Consider the following 15,454-nt stretch of genomic DNA (forward strand, 5'->3'; position numbering starts at 1 on the left):
CTCGTAGTTAAATATGGGCTATCACCAGTCATTTTGTGCGATTGATTCCAAGTTTCCCTGATAAATGCCATTAAAGGGTTTTTAAAAGGTATAGGTCTGTCTGATTGTGTCAGGAAGGATTCCAGAGATGAGGGATATATCATTTCCTCCTCCATCTTGACCCAAGCAGGTGCCTCCTCAGACGAGTGATTCAGTTTGGAGAGCTGGGAGAGCGAGAATGCATAGTGATACCAGTCTAGTTTAGGCAGGGATAAGCCGCCATTTTCCTTTGCTGCATACATTTTGGCCCGTCCAAATAGCGGCCTTTTGCCCCCCCACAGATAAACATTAATGACTTTGTCATACTGTTTGAGTAATTGGGTCGGGAGAGTCAGCGGCAACATATATAGGATATGTGATCGGTGTTTCTAACTGTTTAGCGTCATCCTCTGAAAGTTTAGGGAGAATAATTTGATTAAGATATGTGTCCATTTTGTTTTGATCGAAGGTCGTTTCTGATTTATATAAGTCGGAGTAGAATTCTTTGAATGTATCGTTTATTATTTTGGGGTCTGTTTCAAGTACTTGTTGTGCTCTAATGGTAGTTATATCTGCAAATTTTGCATTAATTCTTAATCGCATGGCTAATAGGTGACTAGGTTTAGAACCTTGGGAGTACTGCTGTTGTCTTGTGCTGCGTATTTGTATTTCCGATTGTTGTCTGTATATGGCATTGATCTCTATTTTTAGTACGTTAACTTGATTTTCTAGTCTAGTTGAGTTGTTGTATTTTAAAGAATTAAATAACGTTGAGTAAAGCGTTTCCAGTTCAGACAGTTTTGTGCATTGATTCTTGCACATTTTGGAGGAAAAGCTATCAGTGAAATGTTTAATCTGTGGAATACACACATTTAATCTTAAAATTGTTGTGAAACTATATTCTGAAGATACACACGTTTATTGTGAAGATACACATAAAACATATTGTGAAGATATATTCTTAAGACTTTTGGAATACACAAAAACATATTGTGAAAACCTTGGAATACTTATTGTGAAGATATTGTATTTTTCTTAAGACTTTTGGAATACAGAAATACATATTGTGAAAACCTTGGAATACACACAATCTGAAAATAAAAAAAAACTTTTGAATCTAAAAAACAAAATTTGAATCTTATATTTCTGACAATAAAAAAACTTATTTTGAAAAACTTGGAATACACACAATCTGAAAAAAAATTAAACTTTTATTTTGAAAAAATCTGAAAACGGAAGTCCACCCCCTTACAAATCATCCCCTTCCGTAATCAGATGTCCCTCCCCTTCCGAAACCGGATGTCCCTCCCCTCAAAACCGGATGTCCGCCTCCTTAAACCTCTCGACCAATCAGAGAAGCCCTAGGGGGTCATAAATCATCTCCAAAAGGGGGCGTGGCTACAATCCATCAAACTTTGATATATGCCCTTATAAGGTATGACATACCCCTAAGTCCCGCCCCCTTAAACCTCTCGACCAATCAGAGGGCTCCAAATTTGGCTACAATCAATCAAACTAAAAGGGGCGTGCTTTGCATAATGAGACAGCTACCGCCTCCCTATTCTCTCTCTTGGGTACAATACAGTACGGCTCAATACACACAATTGTTAAGGGTATGCAGACCAGAGAAAGAAGTTTTGTCTTGTCTTCTCGTACTGAAAACGTGACTGTTAGCACAGAGACGGCTGCAGTTACACACAGGGCCATTTTCGTTTCGTTTTCAGGGTCAGTTTAGCTTTTTTTTTTTTTTTTTTTAACTTAAATTTTTATTAACATTTATAGACAAACAACACTTACACAAAAATGGAACCCATAATACAACATTGTTAAACAGACATAAATAATAAAGTACAAAAAATATAATACAATTGTAATACCCTAAAAAATAAAATCAGAAAATGCTAACTAAGTCAAAAGTGTGTGACATGGGTTCAGAGACCCTCCTTGAACCTCTTTCCTCCTTTACCCTTCGCCCTCTTGTGATGCATTTGGTTCTTCCTCTGTGATGTCGTTTTCGTTCCCCTTGTAATCCTCCCACTTTCCCCATCTTTCTCCAAATTTCTCTTCCTGTAACCTCAGCATGTGTGTTATCCTCTCCATATCCTGTATCTCCTCCACTATTCCTACCCATTGTGCTATTGTCGGTGGGTCTTCTTTGTACCACAGTCTTGTTATTGCTTTTCCGGCTGCTATCAACATTATCTTTATTAAATATTTGTCCCCCCCTTGTATTCCCTCGTGTGTCAGGTCTCCTAAGTAAAGCACCAGTCCTGTTTGTGGTAACCCGTATCCTAATATTCTGATCATTGCCTCCCCTATCTCCTCCCAATACCCCTTCAGCTTCTGACATCCACAGAATATGTGTGTGTGATTTGCCCCCTCCTTCCCACACATCCTCCAGCATGCTCTTTGTGTTGGTGCATATTTTCCCTTCAGCTCTGGGGTTATAAAGAATCTGATTATGTTTTTCCATCCAAACTCTTTCCATATCCTCGATCCTGTTGTTGAATGTTGCACCTCGCATATGTTCCCCCATTCCTTCCCTGTTATTCCTATCTCTAGTTCTCTCTCCCATTTCTCCCTTATATAATCGGTCGTGTGTCCCTTGCTGGTCATTATAGCCCGGTACAGTGCTGATATTACCCTTCCTTTCCCTCCTTCGTATGCCCTTACTATCATCCTAATTATTCCATTCTGTTCTTCTTCCTTGTCCCCTCTTATTTCTTTATTATAGTAATCTCTAATCTGTAGATATCTGAAGTGGTCCCTGTTTTCTAGTCCAAAGTTCTCCTTTAATTTTTGTAGTGTTTGCATTTCCCCCTTCTCTATCATTTTGCATATCGCTGTTGCCCCCCCCCCCCCTCTCCCACCTCCTGAATCCATGGTCCAGCCTCCCTGGTTTGAATCTCTTGTCATGTGCTATCCATCTCAGAACTCCTGACTGCTTCTCTAATTTGTGTGTTTTTACTACTCTGTTCCATATGGTCAAGGTGCATTTGGTGATAGGATCTAACAGTCCCTCTTTTTCTTTGAACAGTTCCCTATCTCCCACCAGAGCTTGTACCTTGTATCCCTCCCCTTCTTTTTCAATGTCTTTCCATCTTGCCTCATATTTGTCGTTACACCAGCACGTCACTGCTCTCAGTTGTGCTGCATAGTAATAATCTTGTAGGCTGGGTACTGCCATCCCTCCCTCTTCCTTTGGTAATTGTAGTGTTTTATATCTGACCCGTGGTCTTCTCCCCGCCCATATGAACCTCGATATCAGTCTGTCCCACTCCCTGAATTGATTCTGTGGTATTTGTATCGGTAGTGACTGGAATAGGTACAGTAACCTTGATAGTATGTTCATTTTAATGACCTCTATTCTTGAATTGAAGTCCAAGGGCATTACTGTCCATCTCTCTAAGCCTCAAACAGTTTCCCCACCCCTCTCGTGATGTTCACCCCTAAGTATTTAATCTTGTCCATGTCCCATCTTATCCCGTACTGTTCCCTAATTTCCGTCGTTGGGGTATAGTTCCATGCTAAGGTCTGTGTCTTTGTCACGTTTAGTTTGTATCCTGAGTAGTGGCCATATTCCTTCAGTAGATCCATCAGTGCCGGGAAGCTCTTGTCTGGTTGCCTCATGTATACTATTAGTGCTGTGACAAACTGTCAAAAAGGGCTTTAGTTTTTGAGATACCCCTACCGGAGGTAGAACAAAACACAACCATGTTTTTCCTCATCTCTAAGGTCTCCCATATATGAAATGGATTCTTGTATAAAAATATTTTACTGCAAAACTTGTTAAATTGATAGATATTGTTATACACTCCCAAAGGAAAAAATAACCAAAATATAGCCTGGCCGTATGGGAGTTGAGACATATAAACTCATGTAGATTAATAATACAAGCTCCAAGAGCTTTCAAATTTGACATGCTAGCAGTCAGACAGTTGCTTAACATAATAGAAAAACCTGGATGTGAATATCTTTATGCATGTAGGAAATATATACCTATGTACACACTTAAAATAAGCAGAATGCAGAATGTTCTCATTTACTTTGTAGTAGCTCTGCCATGGATTGTCATAGAAACACATATGAGGGCTTTTTCGGAAAGGTGTGGTTGTGCTGAATCCAGCAATACCACATGTGTAAATATAGCATGCATGGTCAGGGAGTTACATCAGTAAATGTATGAGGTGTCCTAAATGAAAGAAAATTAAACATTGACATAATGAAGTCTTCAGTCCAAAGCCCATTATCAGTGGTGAGAAGCATGTTGACAAATTCAATGTTACCTCAAAGTAAAGTCACTTGAGGTAATGTTCTGGTCTATAATGTTAATATATTTATGATACATTTAATAAATTATACATTTCATATGATACATTTTATGATACTTAATTATGGAAACAAAGATCCAATTGAATCAAGTTGAAATTGAAATAGAACACCTTTATTTCAATCTACTGAGCCCCCTGCTGTATTCACTCTACACACATGACTGTGTGGCCAGGTTCAGCTCTAACTCCATAGTGAAGTTTGCGGACGACACTGTGGTGGTGGGGCAGATCTCTAACAATGACGAGAAGGCCTATCGGGAGGAGGTTGATGAACCGGCATGCTGGTGCCGGGATAACAGCCTACTCCTGAACATTGGTAAAACCAAAGAGCTGATCGTGGATTTTAGGAGAATACAGCAGGTGACACACACATCACTGCGGATAAATGGGGCTATTGTGGACAGGGTGAGCAGTTTCAAGTACCTGGGAGTCCACATCACAGAGGACCTGACATGGTCAACACACATAGATTCTGTGGTGAAAAAGGCAAAACAGTGCCTCTATCACCTGAGACAGTTAAGGAAGTTCAGAGTATCGGTAGATACTCCACTCCTTATATTCCGGGGCTGTAGAGAGCATTCTGACTGGAAACATCATTGCCTGGTTTGGAAACAGCACGGCACAGTACAGGAAGGGCCTCCAGAGAGTGGTGCGCTCAGCCGAGCGTACCACGGGTATTGCACTACCACCCCTGCAGGACTTATATAACAGGAGGTACAAATCCCGAGCCTGCAGAATAATGAAAGACCCCAACCACCCCAACAACAGCCTGTTCAAGCTGCTGCAGTCAGGCAAGTGCCTACGTACACACGCTATGAGCACAGAGAGACTCCGGCTCAGCTTCTTCCCCCAGGCCATCAGAACACTGAACTCTCCACTCACAAGTACACATGAGCACACACACACACACACACACACACACACACACACACACACACACACACACACACACACACACACACACACACACACACACACACACACACACACACACACACACACACACACACACACAAAGAACAGATGTGGTTCTTGTATAGTATAGTTTAGATATAGTAAGTAATACATAATGACAGAGTTAAAATTGTATATTGTATAGTAGTGTACATAGGAACCAGTGCCTTCTCAGGAATTTAGCATGTCTATTTTTATCATGCACATCTTATGCCTTACCTGTTTTTTTTCTGTCTATTTTATTATTGTATTATTGCACAATCGATGTGGGCATGACCACCCACATGTCACTGTATGCCCTGGTATGTATGTGACAAATAAACCTCTTGATTCTTGATTCTAGCAACACATCACCGTCACTCATCCACATTATCATCAGTGACTAAATGGAACATATTTGGGCAGTCAGGGAAAGAGCAAGAGCAAAACTCAGTGCAAGTCAAGCCCACTGAAAGACATTGGCATAATGCGTTCGTCACCAGCCCCGGAGCTGTGAGCTGGATTCGCCTGTTCGAATCCAGCTCACAGCTCCAGGGTTGTCACCAGCTTGGCTGGCCGTTCACACTAATACAATTGGCTGTATTAGAGGGTGGGAGAAGCTGGCGGGGTGGGTCCGGGTCGTTGTAAACAGCGACTCCTACAGTTCGGTCGGGGCGCCTGCTAAGCGCGGATAGGACCTGAGAGGGATAGTGTGATCCTCCCACACGCTACGCCCTCTCAATGAGAATCCGCGCTGCCAGGTGAAAAGAAGCGGTGATTGGCTGGACGTGTGTCGGAGGAAGCACGTGGTAGCCTCCACTCTCCCAGATGATCTGACTGTGGGGGGTAAGTGCGCAGCGACCAGGAAGGGATTGGGAATTGGCATACGACTAACATTGGGATGGGAGAAAATCGGAGGAAAATGGAGGGGGAAAAAGATCAATAAAAAAAAAAGAAAGACATTGGCATTTGCTGACATCATTGCAGTTTCCATCTTTACAGTACAGGTGGGTTATGTCTCAAACTTACTTAGGTGCCGGTGCTTTCTGGAACATCACAGGTTCAATGGTCCCATCTTCTCTGAGCCTCCACCCTCTACCAACTGGGTTCCAGAGAAGAGGCTTGGCCAGATGGCTGTGACATCACACTGCTGTTTGGTACAAGGCTCTCAACACATGTTGCTGGAAGGCATCTTCTGTTGGGGGTAGATTTGCAGCTGATTAATCTGTGGTAGATGCTAGTGTGTACCTCTGCTCATCCAGGTTGGTGCAAGGATGTCCATTCTCCATTTTCTTTTGGCCATACAGGAGGAGGGCATACTGTGTTCTCTGAAGAGATTCTCTGTGGCCCTGTATTGGTTAGTTGCTGACGACAAAGCTCCATAGAGCAGCCTTGTTCCCACTGATCCTCGGGTATTTCCTGTAGTTAGGAACACTAGATTGTCCTGTGATCATATGTGTTGGTCTGCTGGTTTGGATGGTGCCTCTTCTTTGTCTTTGATTGAGTGTTGATGGTCATATCTGTCAAACACTGCTTGACAGATCTTTATAGTGACCAGGAGGAGGCTGACACAAGATTAGTGTTACATGCAATACACCTTGCACAGTCACATTCTCGTCTCATTGTCAAATGTGATGATACAGATGTACTGGTTTTGCTTGTGTACTATTCAAGCAAAGGGATGTTTGGATCCTCAACAGTGTTCATGCACTCTGGACATGGCACAAAGGAAAGTTCCATCGATCAGAAGCTTGGAGTAGCACTTTGTGAGTGTTTACCTGCATGCCACGCCCTCACACTCTCACAGGTTGCATTACCACAAGCAGCTTGTACAGAATTGGGAAGACAACTGCATTCACAAGACTGAAGACCCATCTGAGTGAGTTAAAAGAAATTGCCAACTTTAGACTGTCTGAAAGCCTAGAGGAGGCTTTTCCTGTGGCAAGAAAGTATGCCCTCCTCCTGTATGGCCAAAAGAAAATGGAGAATGGACCTCCTTGCACCAACCTGGATGAGCTGAGGTACACTAGCATCTACCACAGATTCATCAGCTGTAAATCTACCCCCAACAGAAGATGCCTTCCAGCAACATGTGTTGAGAGCCTTGTACCAAACAGCAGTGTGGCGTCACAGCCATCTGGCCAAGCCTCTTCTCTGGAACCCAGTTGGTAGAGGGTGGAGGCTCAGAGAAGATGGGACCATTGAACATGTGATGTTCCAGAAAGCACCAGCACCTAAGGAAGTTCGAGACATCACCCACCTGTACTGTAAAGATGGAAGCTGCAATGATGCCAGCAAATGCCAATGTCTTTCAGTGGGCTTGACTTGCACTGAGTTTTGCTCTTGCTCTTTCCCTGACTGCCCAAATATGATACATTTTGTCACTGATGATAATGTGCATGAGTGACGGTGATGTGTTGCTAGAATCAAGAATCAAGAGGTTTATTTGTCACATACATACCAGGGCATACAGTGACATGTGGGTGGTCATGCCTGCATCGATTGTGCAATAATACAATAATAAAATAGACATAGAAAAAAAAACGGGTAAGACATAAGATGTGCATGATAAAAATAGACATGTCAAGACAACCTGAGAAGGCACTGGTTCCTATGTACACTATTATACAATATACAATTTTAACTCCGTCGTTATGGTTTACTTATATCTAAACTATACTATACAAGAACCACATCTGTTCTTTCCTTAAAGTGACTTTTATATTCTTCATTCCTTTAAAGTTACTTTTCCATTTAGTTTAAAGTGATTGTATAAAGTGGTTGCAGCGTGTGTGTGTGTGTGTGTGTGTGTGTGTGTGTGTGTGTGTGTGTGTGTGTGTGTGTGTGTGTGTGTGTGTGTGTGTGTTGTGTGTGTGTGTGTACTTGTGAGTGGAGAGTTCAGTGTTCAGATGGCCTGGGGGAAGAAGCTGAGCCGGAGTCTCTCTATGCTCGTAGTGTGTGTACGTAGGCGCTTGCCTGACCGCAGCAGCTTGAACAGGCTGTTGTTGGGGTGGTTGGGGTCTTTAATTATTCTGCAGGCTCTGGATTTGCACCTGAACTTCCTTAGCTGTCTCAGGTGATAGAGGCGCTGTTTCGCCTTTTTCACCACAGAATCTATGTGTGTTGACCATGTCAGGTCCTCTGTGATGTGGACTCTCAGGTACTTGAAACTGCTCACCCTGTCCACGATAGCCCCATTTATCCGCAGTGGCGTGTGTCACCTGCTGTATTCTCCTAAAATCCACGATCAGCTCCTTGGTTTTACCAATGTTCAGGAGTAGGCTGTTATCCCGGCACCAGCATGCCGGTTCATCAACCTCCTCCCGATAGGCCTTCTCGTCATTATTAGAGATCAGCCCCACCACCACTGTGTCGTCCGCAAACTTCACTATGGAGTTGGAGCTGAACCTGGCCACACAGTCATGTGTGTACAGTGAATACAGCAGGGGGCTCAGAACGCAATAGATTGAAATAAAGGTGTTCTATTTCTATTTCAACCTGATTCAATTGGATCTTTGTTTCCATATGAAGTATCATAAAATGTATCATATGAAATGTATAATTTATTAAATGTATCATAAATATATTAATATTATAGACCAGAACATTATCTCAAGTGACTTTACTTTGCAGTAACATTGAATTTGTCAACATGCTTCTCCCCACTGATTATGGGCTTTGTCAATGTTTAATTTTCTTTCATTTAGGACACCTCATACTTTTACTGATGTAACTCCCTGACCATGCATGCTATATTTACACATGTGGTATTGCTGGATTCAGCACAACCACACCTTTCCGAAAAAGCCCTCATATGTGTTTCTATGACAATCCATGGCAGAGCCACTACAAAGTAAATGAGAACATTCTGCATAGATATAAATTCTTTACATTTCCGCTTATTTTAAGTATGTGTACATAGGTATATATTTCCTACATGCATAAAGATATTCACATCCAGGTTGTTCTATTATGTTAAGCAACTGTCTGACTGCTAGCATGTCAAGTTTGAAAGCTCTTGGAGCTTGTATTATTAATCTACATGAGTTTATATGTCTCAACTCCCATACGGCCAGGCTATATTTTGGTAATTTTTTCCTTTGTGGGTGTATAACAATATCTAACAATTTAACAAGTTTTGCAGTAACATATTTTTATACAAGAATCCATTTCATATATGGGAGACCTTAGAGATGAGGAAAAACAATGTTGTGTTTTGTTCTACCTCCGGTAGGGGTATCTCAACATTTTGGGGGCATTGTCACTAGGCTATATCACGTCGTCCGCAAATAGGCCTAGTTTATATTCCGTTCCCTTTATCCTTACTCCCTTAATGTCCTCGGTCTGTCTGATCAGTTGTGCCAGTGGTTCTATGAAAACGGCGAAGAGCGTTGGTGAGAGACAACATCCCTGTCTGGTAGCCCTCTCTAATCTGATTCTATCTGTCAGGCTGCCATTCACCTTAACCCTCGCTGTCGGTTCTTGATATAGCGCCTTGATCATCTTCATCGCCCTCCCGTTCAGTCCGAACCTCATCAATGTTTTATATAAAAATGTCCAGCTCACACTGTCGAATGCTTTTTCTGCATCTAGGCTAATCAGTACCGCGCTACCACCTTGTTTTTGTATCTCCTCTACTATGTGTAATGTCTTTCTCACGTTGTCCTGTGTCTGTCTCCCTTTAATAAATCCAGTTTGATCTTCATCTATAATGTCTGGCATAAACGTCTCAAATCTCTTTGATATTATCGATGTATACATCTTGTAATCCACGTTAAGTATGGACACAGGTCTGAAACTACTACATAATTCTCTATCCTTCCCTTCCTTCGGTATCGTGGTGATTATGGCTTCCTTCCACGAGGGGGGCATTTTTCCCTCTTCCATCGTGTGTCTGAACGCCGCCCCTAACATGGGTGCTAATTCCGTTCTAAATGTCTTGTAGAATTCCGATGGGAATCCGTCGCTCCCCGGAGATTTGTTGTTTTTAGCTCTACTAATTGCCTCTTCCAGTTCTCGTTCCGTAATTATTTTATTTAATTCTTCATTCTGTTCTTTCCCTATCGATGGTAACTCTAGCTTCTCCAGATATGCTTCTATTTCCTCTTCTCCCGCTGCTTTTGGCTGTGTGTATAGTTTCTCATAGTATTCTCTAAATGTCCTCTCTATTTCAGCTGGGTCTCTCAATATTTCATTAGTCTTTGTATCCCTTATTGTGTGTATCGTGTTCAACTTCTGTTGCGTCCTAATTCTCCTAGCCAACAGTCTGGTCGCTTTTGGTCCCCCTTCATAGTACGTTTGTTTCATGAACCTCGCTTTCTTTTCTATTTCCGTCAATAATTCCCTATTTATCCTGGCCTTTACTTCTTTGATTTCTCCGAGCGTTTCCTGTTCTTTTGATATCTGGTATCTCCCTTCTAGCTTCTTCAGCTTCCCTATCAGATTGTGATATGTCTCCGTTCTGGCCTTCTTCAGCATTGCTGTCTTCTCCATCAATTTCCCCCTTATCACCACCTTCAGTGTGTCCCATAGAATGTTCGGATCTACCGCCCCGTTGTCATTTTCTTCCTTATACCTGGCTATCTCCTCCTTGATCTGACTCACCACCCCCTTGTTATTTAATATTCCTACATTTAGTCTCCAGATCGTGTTCCTCCGTCTCCCTTCTAGATCTACTGTCAGATATATGGCACTGTGATCCGATATGTCCGCTACTCCTATTCTGCTCTCCCGTACCCTGTAACTGTCCCCCGTCGTTATCAATCTATTCTCGCATATGTCACGTGCGGGTGTGAGTAATGTGTGTATTCCCTGTCCATGGCGTGCATCCCCCTCCAAACATCTGTAATTCCCATTTCCGTCATCTGAATATTCATATATCTACTGATTGGTGCCCGTCCTTTTCTAGTACTCGTGGTGTCTAGGTCGTGATTCAGTACTACATTAAAATCTCCCGCGCATATCAATATCCCTTCTAGTTCCATCACTATCATATCAAAAATGGTCTCATATAAATCCCTCTCACTCTCTGGGGGTGCATAAACATTCACTAACGTAATCATTTGACCCTCCATTTTTCCCTTCACCAGAACAAACCTTCCCTCCTTGTCTCTTACTTCCTTGATCAATTCAAATTTGACTGTGTTTTTGATTAACGTGATTACTCCTCTCCTCAGGTTCTGTTTAAAGGAACTATAGTATGCATTTTCATATCCAAATCTCTTCAGTTTCTCATGATCCTGTGCTACCAAATGTGTCTCCTGCAGAAAAATCACTTCCATCTCACTTTTTTTACATTTCAACATCACTTTGCCCCTCTTTATCGCATTATTCATTCCATTAACGTTTAACGACATCATTTTTATACCTTTAACCATTGTCATCTTTCTTCTTCTTTCGTCTGTCAGTCCCCCCCATGTCACATTCATTCCCCCCTCCGGTTGTAGCCTCCGCTCTCTTCACCGAATACATATAATGATTAACATAAATAAAAAACATAAACTTTACATAAAGTGCTCCCAAGGCGTTCGGGGGGTCCCTGTGTCCCCCCCTGTCCCCTGCTGGTGGGTGAGGAGTAATTGCTCTCCTAATGAGAGGCCTCCTCCTGACGGCTTGGGGGTTTGAAACCTTTACCCCCAACCGCTCGTCATATTTGTCCAGCCTTCTTACTGTTTTTATTGCTGTCGAGCTCCTGGTCAAAAGCGCTCTGTCCTTCATTCTGATCAAAGACCCCCATTTCCTAGGTCCCTCTCAATGTGGCTCATATGTTCCAATGTCCCTCCTTCCTCCCAAACCCGTGTGTGGTGTCTTCTGTGTACCCCTTCTTACTTTCTTTTCCTCCCCTCTATTTTCTATGTGATGTCCATTTATCCCCTTAATCCCTTCCAACTGTGTTACTCGCAGCGTGTGTCTATGTATTTGTTTCAATATGTTCTGTGTTCCGTCTATCATACCTAATTATATTTCCATTTATTTCCTCCATCAGCATGTGTATTATGTGTCCATGTATACGTTATGTTCGTTCCTATATCCTGCCTCTACCTGGGAATGTGTGTTTATGTATATGTTATTTCAGTTTCTATATTTTGTTTCTATTTGGATAGTTTTTTCAATCTCTTGTGCGTGTACTCATCCGTTCATCTCCTCCCGCCTCCTCTCCCCTCCTTCTCCGTCTCTGGCCTCCTCGTCCGTCTCCGCCTTCGGTCTGTCACGTCTCACCTCGGCCTTCTCCTCTCTCCTCCCTCCTCTCCCGGGTTTCGATCTCCTACTCTGGTCCATCTGCGTGCTTTCTCCAATCTCTGCTGCAGGCTCAGCGTCTGGCCCTCCTGTCCCCTTCCTTCTCCGTCCTCCGCCATCTGCATCCCCCGTCGCCTCATCTCCTCCGCCGCCTCCCGCGCCGTCGCGTACGTCACCGTCCCTTCCTTCCAGTGAATCCTTAGCGAGGTCATGGGTGATTGGAATTTCATTCCGTTTTCTTTCAGAATTCTCTTCAGTCCCGCGTAGGACCTGCGTGTTATTGCTACCGCTGTCGAGTAATCGTGATCAAACGACAGTCTTTTCCCCTCGATTTCTATCTTCTTGGTCCACGCGGTTCTGAGTATCAATTCCTTAATCTCAAATCACAGAAAGTTAATAATCACCGCCCTCGGAGGTCTGTCCGGTTTCGGTCTCGGAGCCAACGCCCTGTGGGCCCTCTGTATCTCCATTTTTTCCAGTCCCGTCTCCTCCAGTTGTTCCTTGATAAGCTTTTCCACATATTGGGTCACCGATTCCCCTTCGACTCCTTCTTTCAATCCCCATATTCTGATGTTATTTCTCCGTGACCTCCCCTCCATGTCCGATATCTTTGTCTCCATCTGTTCTTGTTTTTGAATCGCACACGTTAACACCTCGTGTATCTCTGTGTTCCATTCCTCCGTTTGCGCCGTTCTAGTCTGTACCTCTGTTACGTTTCTGTCCTGTTCCGCCATCTTCTCATCCACCCTTTTGAGTTCTGTATTAATTTCACCTCTGAAGTCCTCCTGTTCCTTCCTCAATTCCTCCCGTAACTTCCCAATATCATTTCTTATCGTGTCCGAGTTCAGTTTTATGGTCGCCTGCATCGTGTCCGAGTTCAATTTTATGGTCGCCAATATCCCGGCCTGCATGAGCACGGCCCATCCTGGCATTCCCTTGTCCGTCTCAGCCGAAACTCCCCCTTCCTCCGCCTGCCCCTTCTCGGTCTCGCCTCGGGGGTTCTGCTCCATCGAACTCTCCTCTTCCTGTGAGGCCTCCATTTCTCTTTCCTTCATAATTGTTTTCTCCTCCTTCCTTCTCGTTTGCATCTTCATTTTTAATCACTTTTCGTCACTTTTCGGGTCTTTATTTCTCCGTTTTTCACTCTTTTGACCAGGAGCCTCACCGCATGCGTGCTACCCTTCCGCTCTCATACCGGAAGTCCAGTTTCGCTTTTCAGAACGCAACGTAATGGCAGGCAAGTTAGGCCCAGTCCACACGAGCGCTGGATTTAATATAACCATGATTGTATGTGCGCAGTTGCACTGTTCGGCCACACACAACCGGGGATTTGCTACACTACAACCCCGGTGAAAGAGTTCTTCTTCTTCTTCTTCTTGTTGTGATGTGAGAAAGAGTTAGTGAAAAAAATTTACTCTTTATACTCTCACGTGCTCCAGTCCACACGCATGCGCATACACATTGCGCACTCCAACACATAGCGAGAGAGCCCCCCCCCCCCCCCCCCCATCCGTAATACTTGTCCAGACCGCGTGTAGCATAATGCCAGCGGAAGAGTGCAAGAGCGCTTCCGCATTCTTCGCCGCGCATGCGCATGAGGTCCTCGCTTAGTTCAGACGCCCCATTCAACATGGTGAATCCCAAACTCGAAACTCCGTTAGGGGGCTTTCTCACTCAACATCGGGGTCGAAATCAGCTCCGTGCCGTCCTCATTCCGAGTTCCGTGCCGAACTCCCCCCCCACCTCTCCCCCCTCTAGTTTGTGTACACACTTCAGTCTGGGTGCGCTCTGGGTTTTGTTTACGGTTTGCGTTTTGAGCTTGTAAGCTTGCCGTAGTCGATGATGTCACGCTCGAAATATAAACACAGAACACGGAGACTGGAGAATGGATGTCGATATAAAGAAACAAATAACTAATAAATATGAAGTTATATTTGAACCTCTGTTGTCAAGCCTTGTCAATATAACCCACCCCCCTTTTCTCACGAATGGAACTCTGTTGTAGAGTCCGCTTTTGATCGTTTTGCTGGGTTAACAATAACGCTAAGCTAACGGCTAACGTTAACGTTACTGCATGCAACATACTAGTTATTGCTCGCATCGATTATATTGAATGTCATTGATCTACTGGTCGACCGAAAATGTAATGTAAACGGGAATGTCTTAACACGACTGCGGACTCTGGATGTTGATATAAAATGAACAAATTGCCAATAAATATGAAGTTATATTTGAACCTCTGTTGTCAAGCCTTGTCAATATATAATAACCCACCCCATTTTATCACGAATGGATGGTGTTGTAGAGTCCGCTTTTGAGCGTTTTAACGATCTACTGGTCGACCACGGCCGACTGGTTGGGCACCACTGGTCTAATAGAAATAAATGCATTCGAACAAGAAAGTATAGTATACAGCAATGGCTAACGGCTAAACGCTAGTTAGCTAGCCTGTTCAGAAGCTAACATTATCCCATCGCTTGTGGCAATTATATTGCATGTCATTGATCTACTGGTCGACCACGGCCGACTGGTTGGGCACCACTGGTCTATAGAAATAAATGCATTGAACAATGTATAGACATAGCAATGGCAAACAAAATTGCCAGGCCTAACCGCCCCCACTCAGCGGCGGCGCGCACCTGAGACCACCTATTTCAGCGGTCCAGGTTCAGCGCCCCCGGGGACGAATCAGCGGGGGGCGGGGACGGGGGACAGCGTTCTCACTCAGACAGACACACCCTTTTCTGACGCGAGCCGGCTCTGATTCGACACAGAGCAGTGAGTGGGAAACCACCCTTAAGCTCCAGAGAGAGAGGCTGAAAACCGCCAGTTCTTGCCCGAATATAATAATGACGAAAAATAAACAGGATACACAACAAGGTGCATGCGATGAGGTTATATGTAGTGCACCTTGTTGTGTATCCTGTTTATTTTTC

This window comes from Notolepis coatsorum (assembly GCF_963971535.1).
Source record: "Notolepis coatsorum genome assembly, chromosome: 4".
In the NCBI taxonomy this organism is placed as follows: Eukaryota; Metazoa; Chordata; class Actinopteri; order Aulopiformes; family Paralepididae; genus Notolepis; species Notolepis coatsorum.